The sequence below is a fragment of the Hyla sarda genome, chromosome 1 (assembly GCF_029499605.1).
Source record: "Hyla sarda isolate aHylSar1 chromosome 1, aHylSar1.hap1, whole genome shotgun sequence".
NCBI lineage: Eukaryota > Metazoa > Chordata > Amphibia > Anura > Hylidae > Hyla > Hyla sarda.
In genome coordinates this window covers 500,231,229-500,254,248 of record NC_079189.1, presented here as the reverse complement: position 1 = coordinate 500,254,248, position 23,020 = coordinate 500,231,229, and positions in this window count along the sequence as shown.

The window sequence follows — 23,020 nt, the reverse complement described above, 5'->3', positions numbered from 1 at the left end:
GACACTAGATTAGAAAAAAGGCCAGTTTTTCCAGATTTATATTAAAGTAATATAAATCTGTGATTCAGGCTAAAAATGGCCTTTGTCAAACCAAAATGACAAAGAATTTGTGATGTGTTTCATTGCATTGGCCTTTATTTATCCCATTGTGTTGGTCAAATATGTTTGCCACTGGCTTCCATTAAGAAAGAGAAGCCTGGCAACAGTAAAGGGGCAAGACATAGCCTGACACTGATGAAGGGCCAGTGTTGTAAAATTGAGCAATATGGTATAAGAGAAGGTTTTAAAGTTCTGGTAGCAGGAAATGTGGTTTGTATTATGTGTGCAGACATAGAGACCTATTTAATGTGTGCAAAGGCCTGGTCCAGCCTTTTTGAGGTGAGGTAAAAGTATGAGATATAATGTGGAGGTAAAGTAGACAGAGAGGACATCTGCCATGGAATCAAAGAAGAGACTATAGTATAGGTATAGTATAGGCTGGCTGCTGTGGTCTCTGTTAGAGAGTACCTATAATGATCTTGTAAAATTTTATAATCCTCCCAGTTCACTGCCCCCATCATGATAAACCACCCCCTGCCTTTACTTTTATTATTTTTTTATGTTGTTTTCTACCTTGAAATTGCTCTGTATTTTCTGCTCAGTCTCAGTCAGATTCACAGACTGGAAAGGGGTGTTACCCAGCAGGCGTGACATCATCTGAAGCCATACAGGGGAGAACTTCCTCCCTCACTCTGCTACACACAGCCCAGAGCAGTTCAGCATTTCCTGATTTTGGACTTCTGCCAGACCAGCAAGAGTCCAAAGTCTGTGCAAAACATGGGGAAAAATGTGCTCTAGACAAGCAGGGGGACACCTAGTGGCAGCTTTTGTAAACACTAATAAAACATAGAAAACTTCATTTTCTTTTTAAAACAAAGTACATTAGAAAGATTTTTTTTATTTACCATAAGGAGTGTAATAGCAAAAATCAGTTGCAATTACAGTGCCCGTTTAATGGCAGCATCTAAGGGGGTTGAACATAGGTTATCTCTGGTCCAAACCATTGTATCTATATATATAAAACTCAGCGTGTGTGTGTATGTATGTATGTATGTGTGTGTGTGTTCCAGCATCACGTCCAAACGGCTAAAGATATTAACATGAAACTTGGCACACATGTTACTTATATGTAGTGTTGAGCGGCATAGGCCATATTCGAATTCGCGAATATTCGCGAATATATGGACGAATATTCGTCATATATTCGCGAATATTCGCATATTCGTAATATTCTCGTTTTATTTTCGCAAATGCGAAAACTTCGCGTATGCGAAAATTTACATATGGGAAAATTAGCATATACTAAAATTAGCATAAGCGAAAATTCGCATATGCGAATATTAGCATATGCAAATGTTCGCATATGCGAAAATTCGCACGCCAGTCTCACACAGTAGTATTAGAGCCTTCTTTACACCACACAAGCTGGAAGCAGAGAGGGGTGATCACTGTGATGTGTACTGTGAAAAAAAAAACAAAAAACGAATATTCGTAATTACGAATATATAGCGCTATATTCGCGAAATTCGCGATTTTGCGAATATGCGATATTCGAATTATTTTCGAATTGCGAATATTCGCGAGCAACACTACTTATATGTCAACAACAAACATAGGATAGGTGATTTAACCCTTACTCACCCCCATTTGCCAGGGTGGGGTTTATGTTTAAAGTCCCATACAAGTCTATGGGAAATATATGTTACTGCATAACTTCCAAACGGCTGGAGATATTTCGATAATACTTTACTTATATGTCCACTTAAAATATAGGATAGTTAATTTAACCCTTAACTACCCCCATTTCTGAGGCTCTGGGTTTTTGTTTAAAGTCCCATGCAAATCAATGGGAAATGTATTTCAATACCCGGTACACATATTACAGGTCGGGATAGGAGGTCGGGATGGGAGTTCGAGATAGGAGATCGAGATAGGAGAACGGGATATGAGGACGGAATACGAGGACAGGATAGGAGGTCAGGATAGGAGGTTGAGATATTAGGACATAATAGGAGGTCGGGATAGGAGGTCGAGATAGGAGGACGGGATAGGAGGACGGGATAGGAGGTCAGGATAGGAGGACAGGATAAGAGAAAGGGATAGGTGGACGGGATAGGAGGATGGGATAGGAGGACGGGATAGGAGGACGGGATAGGAGGTCGGGATAGGAGGACGGGATAGGAGGACAGGATATGAGAAAAGGATAGGTGGACGGGATAGGAGGAGGGGATAGGAGGTCGGGATACGAGGACGGGATGGGAGGACGGGATGGGAGGTCAGGATAGGAGGTCGAATAGGAGGTCGGGATAGGAGGTCGGGATAGAAGGTCGGGATAGGAGGATGGGATAGGAGGACGGGACAGGAGGTCGTTACAGGAGGTCGGGACAGGAGTTCGGGATAGCAGGTCGTGATAGGAGGTCGGGATAGGAGGACGGGATAGGAAGTTGGGATAGGAGGAAGGGATAGGAGGTCGGGATATGGCAACAATATATGAGGACGGGATATGAAGTCAAAAGCTTCCTCCTTTCTTTATTCTCCTTCCCAACAAGGATTAGGAAGGAAAAAACGGGCAATGCCGGGTACTCAGCTAGTCAGATATAAATAGAACTGACACCCACTGTGAGTAGTGCAAACAAGGCTTCTTATCCTGCACCACTCCCATGCTATATGTTTATGACACTGAGTAGTTATTTCATAGCACCAATGCCATAAATGTGTGAGAGTACAGATTCAGAGTGGGAGTTATAATAAAAATATTTCCCAGTGTTTATACCCAAGGAACTCCAGTCTGACACTCATTGTATGAGCACAAGTTCCTTAATATGATATAATCTTCTTTATATTATGTGGGTAGATAATACAGAAAAAAATATCTGCTTCTTCCCTGTAGGAGCTGTAAGTAAATCTAGACATCATTTATAGCACCCTCTATACTGTAAATACAATATTTGTCTGCGCATTGAACATTATATTAGCAATTCATGGGTGTTTTTCCTCTCGTAGGGGAAATAACTTACTTACGATGCCTTATTTCCTGAATACTAAGTCTAGACTTTTTCTTTAAAGACAGGGTTTCACCATCTTTTGATATCCCTCATACAGTTCCACTATGCAGCTTTCATATCTGATTTCATTGTGAAGTTGGAATGGAGTTTTTCTTTTTTTTTTCTTTCAGAAAGAGTTTTAGACCAACTCTAGTTATTTCCTTGACATTTTCTCAGCAGGGTGCTGAGTTCTAGTTTGTTCAATGATCTTATCTGGCACAGAAAAATTCCCAACACTTTTACAGATTGGATTGATATGCTTTGTTATGGGATGAAGAAAAGAAAAAGTTTGAAAATAAGTTTCATTTTTGCAGTATGAAAAAGTGATGTTTGCTACCTTTCAGAGTAAAGCTTTTATTTGAAAAGAAAGTCAGTCTGGTGAATGAAAATAGCGCTGATGTCTTTCCCAAAATAGAAAAATCAATTGTGCATGATGCCTGGATCTCTTGTAATCCACAACTAGGGATACATATTAGACATACATTAAACATGTAAAAAATATTATTATTATTACTGTTATTATTTTTTTCAATGTCACCATTTATTTAAAGGGGTACTCCGGTGGAAAACTTTTTTTTTTTGTTTAAATCAACTGGTGCCAGAAAGTTAAACAGATTTGTAAATTAAAATATAAATATAATAGGAGTGCGCGCTGGGAAAAATAGCTGTGTAAAATGACAATAGATAAAAAACAGAGGTGAAGTCCCACCTTCTGTTCAATAGTGCTTCATCATACTGGAACAACGTGCATACATTTCTGAAATATGGATGAGGATTATAAAATGAATATAGGATAATGGTAGTGAAATGGTACAGTAAGTGAATGATGTTGTATACACTGGCAAAGTACTTGGAAAATAGGATAAAGATAATATGTCGGTGAAGCAATGAATAAATCCTTCCATGGTGGGCCCGTTAATGGGTTGCTCCAGCGCTGCAAAATGACATACAATGGTGTCTACAAATCCTTAACATGGATAGGATATAGCATCCTGGTGTGCTTGAATACCTGGAATCTGTAGATGGTCGGAACAGTCACTTTCCAGGGTGGTGGTCTTAGATCAGGTGTAGCGGGAGAACACTCTGGCCGCTAGCGTCTCAACCTGCTTCCGTCCTCATGGCAAATAGCTCGGTGATGTGAGCGGCTAGTAGTGACGTCACTAAGGGGGCACAGAGAGTCCACAAAGATATCAACGTGTTTCGGAAAAAAAACATTTCTTTCCCGACAAAGGAAATCTGAGTGTTTCCGAAATGCGTCGATATCTTTGTGGACTCTCTATGCCCCCTTAGTGACGTCACTACTAGCCGCTCACATCACCGAGCTATTTACCACGAGGACGGAAGCCGGTTGAGACGCTACCGGCCGGAGCGTTCTCCCGCTACACCTGATCTAAGACCAGCACCCTGGAAAGTGACTGTTCCGACCTTCTACAGATTCCCGTTATTCAACACACCAGGATGCTATATCCTATCCATGTTAAGGATTTGTAGACACCATTGTATGTCATTTTGCAGCGCTGGAGCAACCCCTTAACGGGCCCACCACGGAAGGATTTATTCATTGCTTCGCCGACATATTATCTTTATCCTATTTTCCAAGTACTTTACCAGTGTATACAACATCATTCACTTACTGTACCATTTCACTACCATTATCCTATATTCATTTTATAATCCTCATCCATATTTCAGAAATTTTGCACGTTGTTCCAGTATGATAAAGCACTATTGAACAGAAGGTAGGACTTCACCTCTGTTTTTTATCTATTGTCATTTTACACAGCTATTTTTCCCAATACTCCTATTATATTTGTACTTTATTACTCATTTTTGTACGCTTTACAGGAAAACGTACTGGAGTAACGCAGCAGGGTTTTTTAGCACACAGTTTCCACCAGCATGAGTGATATATCTATTTTACTTTATCTTTAGATTTGTAAATTACTTCCATTAAAAAACGTAATCCTTCCAGTACTTATTATCTTCTGAATACTACAGAGGAAATTATTTTCTTTTTGGAACACAGAGCTCTCTGCTGAATCACGAGGACAGTGCTCTCTGCTGACATCTCTGTCCATTTTAAGAACTGTCCAGAGTAGGAGAAAATCCCCATAGAAAACATATGCTGCTCTGGACAGTTCCTAAAATGGACAGAGATGTCAGCGGAGAGCACTGTGCTCATGATGTCAACAGAGAGCACTGTGTTTCAAAAAGAAAAGATTTTTTAATAGAAGTAATTTACAAATCTGTTTAACTTTCTGGCACCAGTTGATTTAATAAAAAAAAAAAGTTTTCCACCAGAGTACCCTTAAGAGCTTCATTCCTTGGCTCACAGCAATCATCATGCCTATTAAAAGTCTATGAGACCATCTAGTGAAACTGTCAGAGATTGCTGCAAGCTGGGAAGTGCAGAGCATTACTGTTCACTTCTCCCTGCTTGTTTTAATGATGGTGGGGGTCTCAGCTCAGAGACCACAACCAATCTAAATTTCTGAAGTGTCTCTGTGACATGTCAAAGTTTAAAACATTTTTAAATGTTACCATAAAATAGTGACATATGGCTATGTTGATTGCAAAATAAGAAAACTATGGATTTAAAAAAAAAATCTATATTAAAAAAAATGCTGCAACAGTAGGTATGAAACTACGAAACATCCTTAAGTGGTTAAGCTCCATGTCCCAACATGCTCAGGCGTTTCCTGTTCTTAGGTCCGTGTACAGTTAGTTATATTATCATTATAACTACTTTCAGCTCAACTCTTGGCTCCTTTTATTGTATTTTATGAAACCTCCACATCCACACTTCATTTTCTTTTTCCAGAGAATAAAGCAGGGAGCTTGTTTCAGTAATGAGGGAAAGAATAATAGTCACTGACAAAAGCGACTTCACTTTCCATTAATATCATTTGCGTCACAGTAATTAACACTGTTGGCCATATTTGTAAATTGTAAGTGAAGTTCTGCCACATAATCTTTTTATAAGCCTCTTAGCAACCTTAAAAAATATTCTGTCCTAGCTGCAGGCCCATATCCATGAACCCTCTGGCCCTGGAATGTGAGCGGTGTCTATCAAGCTAGCAATCTGTAGAGATTTGATACATTTTATAAGCGAATATTGAGGAGATTTTTCTAAAAAAGTTTTCTTAATGGCTGTAAAATTAAGTTTTTTTTTAATCTCTCTTCAGCTCCCTGTAATGGCACGTGCAGATACAAAGAAGTTGGTGCTGTCCTGCCCTACGTGTCCTTACAGCCTAATGTAGAGTGAGGTGACATTATTCTACCTACCTGCAGTACCACAGGCCACATGAAGCTGCACAATTGGATGCATTGTGGGAACAAGGACCAATTGGTAAAATTCTAAAGAACTGGCACTGCTTTTGGATCACATGAAATATAGTGATGTTTTCAGAGAAATGTAAATGTTGAACTCTTTTACAGGACACTCCCATGTATGACTTGATTTTTGGACATTGTACACTATAAAGACAAAACCCCTTTAGAGGGGTAATCCAGAGGGGGGGGGTAACTGTCTCCTAAACTTCTCACTCCCATGCTGCTGCCGGTATGTTGGAGCTGCCCTTTTGGGTTTGTTGACATAACATCATGCCCACTCATCCAACAGCACCCGCAGTGACATCCCACCTTTTTTTTTTACTAACCCCCTCACTGACATTGTTTATTTCAGTCCTATTGCCCCATGTGTATAAATCCAGCACCTACCAATGCAGTCTACCTCAAGTACAACAAATGCATTATGCTAAACAGCTCACTGTATTCCAGCATGGTACTATGATAGGATGCAAGGAACTGTTCACAAATTCCTGGACAGTCCTTAAAAGTAGAAGACTTTTTTTTTCAATGTTCATGAAAAGAATAGATGTGACCATTGATTTCAGTAGGACATTGTGATGGTAATGATCAGCTTTGCATCAGTATCTGAGCTATTGACATGTATAGACACTAAAAACCTTTTTCATTCATTTTGGTTTTCCAGTTTGTCTATAAAATATGTTGGCTGTATGTAATTCTATTAAAAGTTATCTAGAAAAAAATGATACATTGAGCTTGGCCTCCCTGGTCAGGGTGAGTATGCTATTTCATTGTTCAACTCAAGAAGTAGAAGTACCAGGTTCCTAGCTAGGATGAGCGACCTCCCTTTTGATGCCGATGTTTCCTCCACATTTTTTTTCACATCCTTCAGAGTGATCTTAATGTTTCTGCCTGGGGTGAGGAGCTTAGATCATGTACAGCAGTATCTGTGTGCCGCTCGCTGTAGTAAGCACTGCTGGGAGAGGGCAGGCAGCTATCTGCTATGAAGCGGAAGAAGGAAACATATTGCTGCTAATATCAAATATATAACTTTACTGTGTAACCATGAACTCTATGGGAGGATATTCAGGAACTTCTTTTTTATTATATAACAGACTGTGATCTGTAGGTTATAGGCCCTATTACGAAATATGAACATCATTCAGAAAGGTGTAATACTTGGAACCCCTCTCCGGGGCTGTATGATTTAGAAGGACAACTAGGCTGAAGTGTGGTGAACCAGGAGAGTTGTGGTGTCTGGGGTTTTGCGGTGATGTAAGTGGTGCACTTTGGGTGCAGTTTTCTTAGAGTTAATGGTCCTACCTCCAACTGGCCCAGTAACTGTAGGGAAAATAACGGAATGTCCACAGCAGAATTTATGAATAAACTGAAGAACTTTACTTGAAGATTTTATGCAACAGTCTTTGTATATAATAGTCTCTTAAGAGTGAATCGGAATGCAGGTTCCTCACAGATTTTGCTGGGACTTTGAAGCAATGAGCTTTGGAGCAGGCCACTGTGCTACTAATTATAATATTTTAGCTGGTAGTAGTCACACAGGATTTGATAGATTGAGCTTTGTAACTCACGGTTTAGTGGCTGCAGGTTCTTAGGCCTTGGCCTAGATGAATTGAGATTTCTGCTGAGATGGCTGTGCTTGCTTGATAATCCGGAACTAAGAGAGTGAATTTAGTGGCTACAGCCCTTTATATAATAAGGGGCTGGACTAAGCTCATTGGTCAGCAAACCTGTAAGTTCTGAACCCAGTGAACTCTGGGTACATCACATGACCCTGGAAGGTCCTTAAGCATGTTTTTTTTTTGTCGACTAAGAGCCAGTGTTGGCTCGAAACGCATCGGTTTCCTGTACCATTTTATTTACCATGGATATCCTCTGTTTTTAATAAGTTGAATTAAATGTGAAGTTTTACATTTTTTCAAGTTTTTCCATTTTTGGAGCAGATGGAGGCCCCTGCTTTTTTGCCTTCCTTTTGTCAAGTTGAATCCGGGGACCCGGCCTGCTGTTTGCCTGGCCTGCTCTCCTACTACTACCAGAACTTCAATCAGTTATTGTCCCATGGTGGTGAGCTGAATTTCATCGCTTCTTTTTTGTTGCCTTAAGCAAGTATACATCACAACAGTACATCACGTGACCCGTGAAAGGTCCTATAAATGTATATCCTATACATTTATATTATCTATATATATATTAACCAATATACAATTTATATGAGGCGACATGGGGTAAGCCCTGTGTTACGCCGAGCGCTCCGGGTCCCCGTTCCTCCCCGGAGCGCTCGCCTCATCCTCGTTGCTGCAGCGCCCCGGTCAGATCTCCTGACCGGGTGCACTGCGGTACCGCCTCCAGCCGGGATGCGATTCGCGATGCGGGTGGCGCCCGCTCGCGATGCGCACCCCGGTCCCCGTACCTGACTCGCTCTCCGTCGGTCCTGTCCCGGCGCGCGCGGCCCCGCTCCCTAGGGCGCGCGCGCGCCGGGTCTCTGCGATTTAAAGGGCCAGTGCACCTATGATGGTGCCTGGTCCAATCTTCCTAATTACCTTGATTAGTTTCCACCTGTGCACTCCCTACTTATACCTCACTTCCCCTGCACTCCCTTGCCGGATCTTGATGCCCTTGTGCCTAGTGAAAGCGTTCCCTTGTTTGTTCCTAGCCCGTGTTCCTGACCTCCTGCCGTTGCCCCTGACTACGATCCTTGCTGCCTGCCCCGACCTTCTGCTACGTCCGACCTTGCTTCTGCCTACTCCCTTGTACCGCGCCTATCTTCAGCAGCCAGAGAGGTGAGCCATTGCTAGTGGATACGACCTGGTCACTACCGCCGCAGCAAGACCATCCCGCTTTGCGGCGGGCTCTGGTGAAAACCAGTAGTGACTTAGAACCGGTCCACTAGCACGGTCTCGCCAATCCCTCTCTGGCACAGAGGATCCACCTCCTACCAGCCGGGATCGTGACAGTAGATCCGGCCATGGATTCCGCTGAAGTTCCTCTGCCAGTTGTCGCCGACCTCACCACGGTGATTGCCCAGCAAGCCCAACAGATTGCCCAGCAAGCCCAACGGATTGCCCAGCGAAATCACCAGCTGGCATACTTGACCACCGTGACACTGCAACTTCAGTCACAGATACAGCAGCTGCTGCCACAGACACAGCAGCTACAACAACCATCTCCTCCGCCGGCTCCTGCAACTCCTCCGCAGCAACCGGCCGCTCCTAACCCCTGCTTGTCCCTGCCGGACAAATTTGATGAGGACTCTGGACTCTGCCGTGGTCTCCTTTCTGGAAAGGCCTTGTCTGGGGCCACACCACTCTGGGACCGCAATGATCCTGCCACAGCCACAGTCCAGTCCTTCTTCGCTGAGGTCCGTGGTGTCTTCGAGGAGCCTGCCCGAGCTACTTCTGCCGAGACTGCCCTGCTGAACCTGGCCCAGGGTGTTTCTTCCGTTGGCGAATACGCCATTCAGTTCCGTGCTCTTGCTTCCGAGTTGTCCTGGAATAGTGAGGCTCTCTGCGCGACCTTTAAAAAAGGCCTATCCAGCAACATTAAAGATGTTCTGGCCGCACGAGAAACTCCTGCTAACCTACATGAACTCATTCATCTTGCCACTCGCATTGACATGCGTTTTTCCGGATGGCGTCTGGAGCTCCACCTGGATATGGACTTTGTTCGCACAAGGCGTTTTTTCTCCCCGGCTCCTCTCTCCTCTGGTCCTCTGCAAACCGTTCCTGTGCCTCCCGCCGTGGAGGCTATGCAAGTTGACCGGTCTCGCTTGACACCTCAAGAGAGGTCACGACGCCGCATGGAGAATCTTTGCCTGTACTATGCCAGTACCGAACACTTCCTGAAGGATTGTCCTATCCGTCCTCCCCGCCTGGAAAGACGTACGCTGACTCCGCACAAAGGTGACACAGTTCTTGATGTCAACTCTGCTTCTCCACGCCTTACTGTGCCTGTGCGGATATCTGCCTCTGCCTTCTCCTTCTCTACTATGGCCTTCTTGGATTCCGGATCTGCAGGAAATTTTTTTTTGGCCTCTCTTATCAACAGGTTCAACGTCCCTGTGACCAGTCTCGCCAGACCCCTCTACAGCAATTGTGTTAACAATGAAAGTTTGGACTGTGCCGTGCGTTACCGCACGGAACCCCTCCTAATGTGCATCGGACCTCTTCACGAAAGAGTTGAGTTTTTGTTCCTCAGGTTCTTTGGACCCAAGAAGAGGGGGAGACCCAAGGGGGGGGGGTACTGTTACGCCGAGCGCTCCGGGTCCCCGTTCCTCCCCGGAGCGCTCGCCTCATCCTCGTTGCTGCAGCGCCCCGGTCAGATCTCCTGACCGGGTGCACTGCGGTACCGCCTCCAGCCGGGATGCGATTCGCGATGCGGGTGGCGCCCGCTCGCGATGCGCACCCCGGTCCCCGTACCTGACTCGCTCTCCGTCGGTCCTGTCCCGGCGCGCGCGGCCCCGCTCCCTAGGGCGCGCGCGCGCCGGGTCTCTGCGATTTAAAGGGCCAGTGCACCTATGATGGTGCCTGGTCCAATCTTCCTAATTACCTTGATTAGTTTCCACCTGTGCACTCCCTACTTATACCTCACTTCCCCTGCACTCCCTTGCCGGATCTTGATGCCCTTGTGCCTAGTGAAAGCGTTCCCTTGTTTGTTCCTAGCCCGTGTTCCTGACCTCCTGCCGTTGCCCCTGACTACGATCCTTGCTGCCTGCCCCGACCTTCTGCTACGTCCGACCTTGCTTCTGCCTACTCCCTTGTACCGCGCCTATCTTCAGCAGCCAGAGAGGTGAGCCATTGCTAGTGGATACGACCTGGTCACTACCGCCGCAGCAAGACCATCCCGCTTTGCGGCGGGCTCTGGTGAAAACCAGTAGTGACTTAGAACCGGTCCACTAGCACGGTCTCGCCAATCCCTCTCTGGCACAGAGGATCCACCTCCTACCAGCCGGGATCGTGACACCCTGCAGGAGAACCCTATGGGAATGAAGGGACTCTGGCTGAGGGGACTTAAGACAGAGACAGGACAAGGTCCTGTACCGGAACACCACAAACCCCCTTACTTGAGAAACGTCGTCCTCGACGTAGGTCCCCTAAGGTAGAGGGACGGAATGGCCATAGGGCCGAATGCAGTCCTGAGCATTAATACAAATGTCCATATTTAGGCTGTTGATGAATAAGTGCAGAAAAATATAATGAGTCTCTGTGCATGTAAGAAACATCCATACAGGCTCTAAAATTAACATACAAACAGGATTGTTGGAGATTGGATCACAAACAGGATGGTATGAATTTATCTAGCTATCCTTTTGGTATCTCCCATTGTACTTTACTTTATTATGAACCTATTGACTATGCATGAAATTCAATAACAAATAAAATTTGATTTTTTTTTTCTTGACTGACAAATAGACTAATACAGGACTAGAAGTATGTATAATGACAGTAATGCTACTACATACTGTAATAAATCTCACTATCAATTTTTTTCTATTTGACATACCTTAGATACTATACCACACATTATTATACCACCTATTATTTTCTAGAGTTATACACTGGTTGCGGATTGGGTTGGGAACGCACTCCGGGGAGGAGCAGGGACCCGGAGCGCTCGGCGTAACAGGGAGTGATAACTTTTGGGCAGATAGTCCCATTGCACGGCCCTTCTGTTGACTAAGATTGTTCCACTGTGTCGGCAGTCCAGGAGGGTCCCGAAGCCTCTGGCCTTGCCAAACTTGACCGCCATTGTGCGGCGGCGCTCTAAGGGTGCTTCATGTTGGTAGTCCAACATGCAGATATACAGCGCTTCTAGTTTCTTTGTGTCCCTCTGCAGTTCCACGTGGGCTTCATACGGGAGGCGTTTTGGCCCATATCTCTCCCTGTGCTCAGCCTTTAGTTTTTCGATCATTTCAGCCTCCCTGCGGGCCCTTTCTGCCTCTGCTGCGGGGACCGGTGGATGAGTCTTCCCCGGCAGGGGAAGGACGTGGTCCCACACATACTGAATTAGTGCAGGCTCGTCGCCGAACACCCATTTTGGGAGTTGGGGTGATCGAGGGCGTGCACTGGGCAGAGTCACTAGGGACAAGAGGACCTCTCTCTCTGGGCTGGACGAAGAAGAAAAGGCGGCTTCAGCCGGAGTACTCACGTCCAATTCTTCAGTCGGGATCTCGCCCCAGGATCCCCAGGTGCAGTGGTGAGGGGACAGTCTCACCGATGATGCCATTCCTGATGTCCCGGGTGATGCCCCTTTTGGGGTAGCTGGCCACTCGTCGTCCTCTGGTAGCGGGGGTAGGTTGTAGGCCTCGTCGGCTCCAAGGGACAACTGCTGCAAACGGTTGTCAAGATCTTGAAAAAGTTGTGCTTCGGCCACGGCAACTTTTCTCTGACTCGGCGCCATCTTAGGACTCTCTTCATGTGTTGCGGTGGGCTCCGCCATCTCAGTACACCTCGTTGCCATCTCGAGACTGTAGAGGTCTGGCTGCGTGGCTTCTTTAATATGGGGCTACCACAAGATGGCGGCCAGCCGGAAATACGTCATCGGTGCAGCTCTGACTTCCTGTGCTCCGGCAAACACAAGCAAAAGATTACAGTTCCACATCAGCATTGAAACGTGTACTTGGTGGCCATGCCCAGCGGTGAGTTGCGGACCAGTGTGGGACTTTTTCGTGCGCTTTTCTGGTAAATCTTTAACCCTTTCAGGTACTTGTTGTAGCGCTGCGAATTTTGCACATGGCCACAGAAAGACAATCTTCACCTCCCCCCTTACTTTTTCTTGTGCCCCAGCTAAGCACAATCTCAACAGTAAAGTCCCGTACACTTTTGGGCACAATTGAATTCGCTACATGCGATAATTCTGGACAGTTCATCCAGCTGAATAGGGGGAGGACTATGGCTTTTCTCAGGGTAGCAAAGTTCTTTAAGGCACACACCCGTATCCTGTTTGTAAGATGCCAAAAGAGTTGTGGTGAACCAGGAGAGTTGTGGTGTCTCGGGTGTTGCGGTGATGTAATTGCAGGGTCTGGTGGTATTAACCCTTAGATGTTGTGACGCCAGGGTGAAGTTTGCTTAGAGTTAGTGGTCCTACCACCAACCGGGCCATAAACGGTAGGGAAAATAACAGAATGTCCGCAGCAGACTTTATGAATAAACTGAAGAACTTTACTTGAAGATTTTATGCAACAGTCTTTGTACATAACAGTCTCTTAAGAGTGAATCGGAATGCAGGTTCCTCACAGGTTTTGCTGGAACTTTGAAGCAATGAGCTTTGATGCAGGCCACTGTGCTACTAATTATAATATTTTAGCTGGTAGTAGGATTTGATAGATTGAGCTTTGTAACTCACAGTTTAGTGGCTGCAGGTTGTTAGGCCTTGGCCTAGATGAATTCTGCTGAGATGGTTGTGCTTGCTTGATAATCCAGAACTAAGAGAGTGAATTTAGTGGCTACAGCCCTCTATATAATAAGGGGCTGGACTAAGCTCATTGGTCAGCAAACCTGTAAGTTCTGAACCCAGTGAACTCTGGGTACATCATATGACCCTGGAAGGTCCTTAAGCAAGTATACATCACAACTGTACATCACGTCCCCCGTGAAAGGTCCTATACATATATAATGTATCCTATACATTTATATTATATATATATATATATATATATATATATATATATATATATATATATATTAACCAATATACAATTTATATGAGGCGACATGGGGCAAGCCTTGCAGTAGAGCCCTCTGGGAATGAAGGGACTCTAGCTGAGGGGACTTTAGACAGGGACAAGACCAGGTCCTGTACCGGGACACCACAGAAGCCTAAGGACATTAGGCAATTTTTTTTATTTTTTACTGTTAATAAAGATGGTTTCTATAGAAGCTTTACACACTACCGAATTATGGGCAAAGATTCCAGTGCAGCAGCCTTCGATTATCTTCAATGGGATTCTGCTGCACTGTGCACATGGCTGAAAGTTCATTTTCTCAATGGAATACTATATAGAACTGCATTGCCGTCAATGGGCCATAGGGTCAATGGATGGACAGATATCCTGTAGGTATTAGGGAGGAATGGATATCCTGTATTCTGCAAGGGGCATTACAGTCCCTCAGCAAAAGAATAATGACAGGCCCTCCCCCTGCAGGCAGGGGCGTAACTATAGTGGGGTGCAGAAGTAGCATACGCATTGGGGTCCTGGTGCCTAAGAGGGCACGAAGGCATCTTTTCCCCATAAGGAACCCCGGTATTAAAAAGCCATATATCACTTTGGCCCGGTGGCTTTCTATTAACCAGTAATAACAGGTAGACCCTCCATAGTCTACCATCTGGACTATGTGACATCTGGGGATCTCTTACTGTCTGCTGGCGGGAATCGGAATGTGTGGTAAGTATATCCAGTGTGTGCCATTACACACCTGGACACTTCCCTTGCTTGCATAATAGCCATGGCCTTTATCTGAGTTTACCTATTGATTTTTTGTTTTTTCAAATGCATGGCTATTAAATTTTTTTGCTAACATTACTATTACCATATATATCTATCTATCTTTGCATAATTGTTGCTCTGAGGTTTTGGTTGATGTCTGAGTGCTGCATAGACATTACTGCATATTGATATATATGTATAAAACCAACCTGGCTATCATATATATTGAATGCAATACATATGTATGTTCTTACTGTCATCTGGGTGCATTACCACTTGGGCAATTTAGCCCTATGTTTCATCTTTAAAAAAAAAAAAAATCTGATTAACTCAATTGCATTTGATGGTCATTTTTGTAAGATATTATTTTGGATATAGTGGTCCTCTGGTTCCCTGATGAACCTGTGACTGATTGGACGGGGGAAACGCGTAGGAACGTGTGACCAAACTAGTTGACCATTATTATCTTAAGCATATGATTACACCTTTAAGATTCACCTGTAAATACTTTTGTTTTGACACTGTGCCACTAGTGTGACGGGCTCGGGTGACATCATCCTTCTGTATACCTCCACCTTCCTGTTTTTTTTTGTTTTCTCCCCTCACTTACACCAGGAGAGGGAATGTCTTCGTGGTTGAGGCCACCCTGTTAAGGAGTTGGATCTCTTAAAAGGCAGAGACAAGAGATGAGCGAACTTACAGTAAATTCGATTCGTCACGAACTTCTCCGCTCGGCAGTTGATGACTTTTCCTGCATAAATTAGTTCAGCTTTCCGGTGCTCCGGTGGGCTGGAAAAGGTGGATACAGTCCTAGGAGACTCTTTCCTAGGAATGTATCCACCTTTTCCAGCCCACCGGAGCACCTGAAGGCTGAACTAATTTACGCAGGAAATCAACTGCCGAGCTGAGAAGTTTGTTACGAATCAAATTTACTGTAAGTTCGCTCATCTCTAGCAGGGACAGCTGGAGAGGGAGGCTTAGTGTTGGAGGGCACTTTCCCCTTTCATTTCTCTGCTTCTAGTTATCTACCATCTTCTGAAGCATTTTAGGGGGTACTAACAGCTGTGTCTAACCCTCCACATCTACAAGCTAACCCTCCACATCTATAAGCTCCCCTCTAGCAGCACTCATTGCTATCAATACTGTATCAATTACTTTATTAACTATCCCCTCCCCGTCAACTAGTTGCACAAGCATTATTTTGAGGTTTTGGTCGTGTGCACACACTTTTTGTGGTGACAAATTTTTGTTCAAGTATTTTAACTAATCTGTTATTAAAGGTTATGTTTTAGCCCATTACCACTTCTAAAAGAGGTCTTTTTTGCTTGGTGACTTTGTTCTGGTACAGCCTCTACTGTTTATTGCGTAGTGATTGCATAATATTTACCATTGATCTCAGTCGGTGATAAGTTTCTATTAACCAGGGCAGAGAGCTGCAGGGAAGAATGCCATAAAGGGATTGTTCCATGAAGGCAGACCCTTTTTGAATGGAAGGCAGCACAGGATGGAGTAAATATTGTGGGTCTGGCTTTTCTAAGTCCCAGGTCCCAAGTGCCATAATGTATTCACCATAGCGGAAGACGCTCTTTAAAATACATCTCTCTGTTTTGGCTAAATGACAGTCAAGCCACTTTACTGTGAAGCAGGGTGACACTCATCTATTACCTGGAAAATGCTGGATATAAAGGACTGGCCTTGATACTATTGCATTGAGTACATTCCCACTGTGCTCACTCTCTGGAGTAGAGAACGAGTAAATGGGATTAATATACTCCAGCAATTTGGCTTGGTGACAATGAGGGGCATTTACTAATCTTTTACTATGTAGTCTGGTTTTTACCCTGTTTTTTTCTACTTCATTTTTGACTATGTGCGACAAATTTACTAAATTGTTGCACGGCATTAATAAATTTGGCACACATAGGCAAAAGTGGGAAATTTACTTCATGTAGTAGAAAAAATAGTCTGTTCCTTTTTCCTGCTGTCTGAATAGGTTTGGCTGCTGGTTTCCTTCTGGATCTTTTGTTTTTGAGTTTTTTTTTAGCTTTTTCACCACATCTAAATAATTCAATAACTACAGTGGTCCCTCAAGTTACAATATTAATTGGTTCCAGGAAAACCATTGTAAGTTGAAACCATTGTATGTTGAGACCATAACTCTATGGAAACAGGGTAATTGGTTCTAAAGGCACCAAAATGTCATCCAAAATAGGAAAAAGTGACAAAGAAAAATAAGTAGAACTAATATAGATAAAGCAAATCCTTACATATAAAAGTAAGAAAGATCTGCTGGGAGCTGTAAATCACTGTCTATGTCAGTGTTTCCCAAGCAGGGAGCCTCCAGCTGTTGCAAAACTATAACTCCCAGCATGCCTGGACAGCCAAAGGCTGTCCGGGCATGCTGGGAGTTGTAGTTTTGCAAAAGATGGGGCCACCCTGCTTGGCAAACACTGGTCTATGTAGAGGACAGGATCTTCTTCAGGGGTCCTGTACAGTACAGGCAATGTCCCAAACAAGTAATGGAGTCGCCCTCACCTGGTGTCCAAAAGAGCAGCTAACCCTGATACAGGTAAAGTGTACAGAACATGTAATACCAGACACCAGTCAGTGCATACACTTCAGTAATACAGGGGTTTTACCAGTGAATGCCCATTTTGATTGGTTGGTTCTTCCAGCCATTGACACGTTTTACAGATCTGGACTGTCTGTAGCATTGTATGTTGAGTCTGGTTTCAACTTACGATGGTCCAGAAAAGACCATTGTATGTTGAAACTATTGTATGTTGAGGCCATTGTAAGTTGAGGGATCACTGTAAATTGTAGTCATGGCTCAGAAGTGGTAAACGGCGTTTAGTGTGTGTGTGTGTGTGTGTTTATTACATTTTTTTAACACAGTTTTTTTCTCCCTAAATGTACTTACACTTTTTTTTTTTTTTTGGTTACTTCTTCTACAGATCTGTGTATCCTGTGGACTCCTTCGGATTCGGTGGACTACTTCGATGACCAGCGTTTTTCTTTGCTTGATGTTAATAAAATGGTTAACGAGGGCTTGTGGGGGAGTGTTTTTTGTAATAATTTTTTTTTTAAACCTGTTGTGTTTGATTTTTATTTTACTTTACTAGACAGGCTTAGCAGTGGAAGCTGTCTTATAGACTGAGTCCATTACTAAGCCGGGCTTAGCGTTAGCCACAAAAACAGCTAGCGCTAACCCCCAATTATTACCCCGGTACCCAACACCACAGGGGTGCCGGGAAGAGCCGGTACCAACAGGCCCGGAGCGTCAAAAATGGCGCTCCTGGGCCTAGGCGGTAACAGGCCGGCGTTATTTAGGTTGGGGAGGGCCAGTAACAATGGTCCTCGCCCACCCTGGTAACGTCAGGCTGTTACTGTTTGGTTGGTATTTGGTTGAGAATAAAAATAGGGGGACCCTATGCGTTTTTTTAATATATTTAATTATTTATTTAAAAAAAAAAAACGCATAGGGTCCCCCCTATTTTCATTCTCAGCCAAATACCAACCAAACAGTAACAGCCTGACGTTCCCAGGGTGGGCGAGGACCATTGTTACTGGCCCTCCCCAGCCTAAATAACGCCAGCCTGTTACCGCTTAGGCCCAGGAGCGCCATTTTTGACGCTCCAGGCCTGTTGGTACCGGCTCTTCCCGGCACCCCTGTGGCGTTGGGTACCGGGGTAATAATAGGGGGTTAGCGCTAGCTGTTTTTGTGGCTAGCGCTAAGCCCAGGTTAGTAATGGACTCTGTCTATAAGACAGCTTCCACTACTAAGCCTGTCTAGTAAAGTAAGAAAAAAACACAACAGGTTTTAAAAAATTTTTATTACAAAAAACACTCCCCCACAAGCCCTCGTTAACCATTTTATTAAAATCAAATAAAGAAAAACGCTGGTCATCGAAGTAGTCCACCGAATCCGAAGGAGTCCACAGGATACACGGATCTGAAATGAGAAGAAAACAAAAAACATGGGTTAGTACATTTATTATCACCTGCTCACACATCTCCCGCCCCGCACGACTACAACTGCCAGCATGCCCTTACAGAAGGACATGCTGGGAGTTGTAGTTGTGTGGTGCAGGAGATGTGTGGGCAAGTGACAAGCTTGTCCCCTGCCCCCAGCTGCAGGACTACAACTCCCAGCATGCCCTTACAGTAAGGTGGGGCGGAGGCCGGGCACAGTATTTCCCAACCTGGGACTTGTAGTTTTGCAACATCTGGAGGCACCCTGGTTGGGAAACACTGTTTTAGGCCAGTGTTTCCCAACCAGGGTGCCTCCAGATGTTGCAAAACTACAAGCCCCAGCATGCCTGGACAGTCAAAGGCTGTCTAGGCATGCTGGGAGTTGTAGTTTTGCAACATCTGGAGGCAACCTGGCTGGGAAACACTGGCCTAAAACAGTGTTTCCCAACCAAGGTGCCTCCAGATGTTGCAAAACTACAAGTCCCAGCATGCCTGGACAGTCAAAGGCTGTCTAGGCATGCTGGGAGTTGTAGTTTTGCAACATCTGGAGGCAACCTGGCTGGGAAACACTGGCCTAAAACAGTGTTTCCCAACCAGGGTGCCTCCAGATGTTGCAAAACTACAAGTCCCAGCATGCCTGGACAGTCAAAGGCTGTCTAGGCATGCTGGGAGTTGTAGTTTTGCAACATCTGGAGGCAACCTGGCTGGGAAACACTGGCCTAAAACAGTGTTTCCCAACCAGGGTGCCTCCAGATGTTGCAAAACTACAAGCCCCAGCATGCCTGGACAGTCAAAGGCTGTCCAGGCATGCTGGAAGTTGTAGTCTTGCAACATCTGGAGGCACCCTGGTTGGGAAACACTGGCCTAAAACAGTGTTTCCCAACCAGGGTGACTGTTTTAGGCCAGTGTTTCCCAACTGTTTTAGGCCAGTGTTTCCCAACCAGGGTGCCTCCAGCTGTTGCTAAACTACAACTCCCAGCATGCCTGGACAGCCAAAGGCTGTCCAGGCATGCTGGGAGTTGTAGTCTTGCAACAACTGGAGGCACCCTGGTTGGGAAGCCTGCGCAACTTACCGGCTTCCGTAGGATCCAGCGCTGCACGACACTGCCGCGCGACACTGCCGCGCGACAGTGCCGCGCGACGATCTCCGACAGCGATCGTCGCTGGAGCCTCGGAAGGGTAAGTGAACTTCTTCGCCGGTCCCCTTCAGCTGTTTAGTTTTGCAACAGCTGGAGGACTACAGTTTACAGACCACAAACCAGGGGTCTGCAAACTGTGGCCCTCCAGCTGTTGCAAAACTACAACTCCCAGCATGCCTGGACAGCCAATGGCTGTCCAGGCATGCTGGGAGTTGTAGTCTTGCAACATCTGGAGGCACCCTGGTTGGGAAACACTGTTTTAGGCCAGTGTTTCCCAACAAGGGTGCCTCCAGCTGTTGCAAAACTACAACTCCCAGCATGCCCGGACAGCCAAAGGGTGTCCAGGCATGCTGGGAGTTGTAGTCTTGCAACATTTGGAGGCACCCTGGTTGGGAAGCTTGCGCAACTTACCGGCTTCCGTAGGATCCAGCGCTGCACGACACTGCCGCGCGACGATCTCCGTCAGCGATCGTCGCTGGAGCCTCGGAAGGGTAAGTGAACTTCTTCGCCGGTCCCCTTCAGCTGTTTAGTTTTGCAACAGCTGGAGGACTACAGTTTACAGACCACACACCAGTGGTCTGCAAACTGTGGCCCTCCAGCTGTTGCAAAACTACAACACCCAGCATGCCTGGACAGCCAAAGCCTATGGCTCTCAGGGCAGGAGCCCGGGCTGACATTACAGTGCAGCCGCCCGGGCTCCTCATACGGTCTCCCCGCTACCCCCCTTGTCTCCCGCCCGGGCTCCTCATACGGCCTACCCCCCCTCCCCTTGTCTCCCGCCCGGGCTCCTCATACGGCCTCCCCGCTACCCCCCCCCCCCTTGTCTCCCGCCCGCGCCGCTCAGCTCCCGCTGCTACAAGACTACAACTCCCAGCATGTCCTCACTGTAAGGGCATGCTGGGACTTGTAGTCTTGCAACAGCAGACACATGGGAGTTGTGTGGCGCTGGCAGGTGAGAGGGGTGGGATGTAAATCACTGTAGTGTCCCGGTAGCGCAGTGAGGGTAGCGGGGAGAAAGTATGTCGGAGCCCGGGCGGCAGTAGCTTTTCCTGCTCCATGTTGGAGCTGGAGTAAATTTAGTCAATTTTTATGGCCGTTGCGACAGTTTATTGCGCAACTGCGACTGTCTCAGTTAATAAATTCCTGACCACTGCAAGTAAAAAGTGAAAACTTGCGTAAATTAAGCGGGAAATTTTTTTTTGACTTTCTAGCTCTTGCTAGGGAAAGTCGCACAATTTATAGGGTAGGCGCAATTGCGACAATTTTGCGCCAAAAATAGTCAGAAAAAAATGACTAAACCCCTTAGTAAATGCCTGTCAATATTCCTGGAGTTTGGCACACAATAGCCCACTGGGAATATGCACCAAGTTTGCCCACACTGTGATGCCTTAAACTGTCCTATTTACAGCAATAAAGATGGTGGGCTCGCTTCTCAGAGCGCAGCTGCACAGGCGAAAGGAGCCGACCAATCCACACAGGCACAGGGTATGCTGCGATTCATGCTATGATCTGCCTTTACTCAAGATGGCTCGGAGGTCCGAGCTGCGCACATACACATGCGCAGGGATGACGTGTCACCACTGCACACACCAGAAGCATACATACTATGGAGAAACCGATAATCTACTGCTTGACTTGGCTATGAATTGACATCTTGAGTGGATGGAATCTGCTTTTTCTTCCTCTTTCCCGATCCGGAGGTACAGATAAATACTTGTTTATTATGACTGCACTTTAGATGAAGAAACACATGGAACTGTACGATGCACTGTGTATTGTGTTATGTTGGTTTTTCACATTTATTTACAGCAATGTAGGTCTCCTGAAATGTGTGATATGTAGAGTACCACTGCTGTAACTTACTCAGTTTATTTGTAAATTTTTTATTAATTATTAATAATAATAATAATAATAATAATTAATCAGGCTATATGTTAATGAGATTGACGCCCACAGGATGTGATGTCACCATGTTCACCTTATTTAACTGCTCACTTTGTCATTTACACTGCTTGATGAAGGCTACATGAGGTGGCCGAAACGTCGCTGTACATTTTTTGTTGATAATAAAGCCACCATTGACCAATACTTCTGGAGTGCTGCTGTGCCTGTTGTTGCTGTTTTAGCTAATAGTTACCTCTCATTCATGTTTTTTTCCAATATTCTATAGAAGTATTCTGATCTGGAGTTAAAAATAACCTATTAAAAATGTAAGCACAGGGCAAAATATTAAAAAAGATGTTTTCTAATACATTATATTTCAGCTAGAGGGCAATGGTGGTATTTATCATGTGTGCCTTTTTCAACCCCTTTTCTTGCTTACACCTTTTTTCTAATGCTAGTATAAAATATATTAAAAAATAATTCTGTATTTAAGTTAAAGAAGAAAGAAGATAAACATTGAAGAACAGGGATAATGTGGGGTGTGTGTGGAGTTGGTTGTACATGACCATGGCAGCACAGTGCCAATGAAAGATCATCCTTGTTAAAGGGACCCTCTGCTTCACAGTAAACCTTACAGCATACTTGCAGAATGTATAGTTCACATACTTGGTGCCTTGCTTTTTCTATCTCAATGTCATTAGCGCTGATCTATCTGCGAGCAGGGAGACTGTCAGGACAGCATCGGTAGAGGATCAGGCAGGTGAGTATCCCTTATTTTATTTATTTTTTTCAAACACCCTGGCCGCTTAACATTTTTTTTTCTCCAGAATACTATAACTACACATTCTGAATGCATAGGGAAATTTTTACTGTGAAGTGAATGACTACTTTAAGTCATTGTAGGTGTGTAGTGCAGGAGTTATTTTTTATCTTAAAAACATTACTCAGAATTCAGGAACAGAAACACTTCTAATGCTGCGGTGCATAAATAAGGCATTTATTTAGCCATTTCACGGATAGTGTTGTTACATTGAGAAGGTACTTTGCTTTTAAATAATGTTTCATTTTTTTTCTCCTTACAGAACTAAATAAATCCCCCCTGTACTGCCATCATGTTGACATGTATTGACTATTCAAATGACTGTGAGAGAGAACATCCACACCGGGTAGTAAAATTATTTTTTAAGTAATGA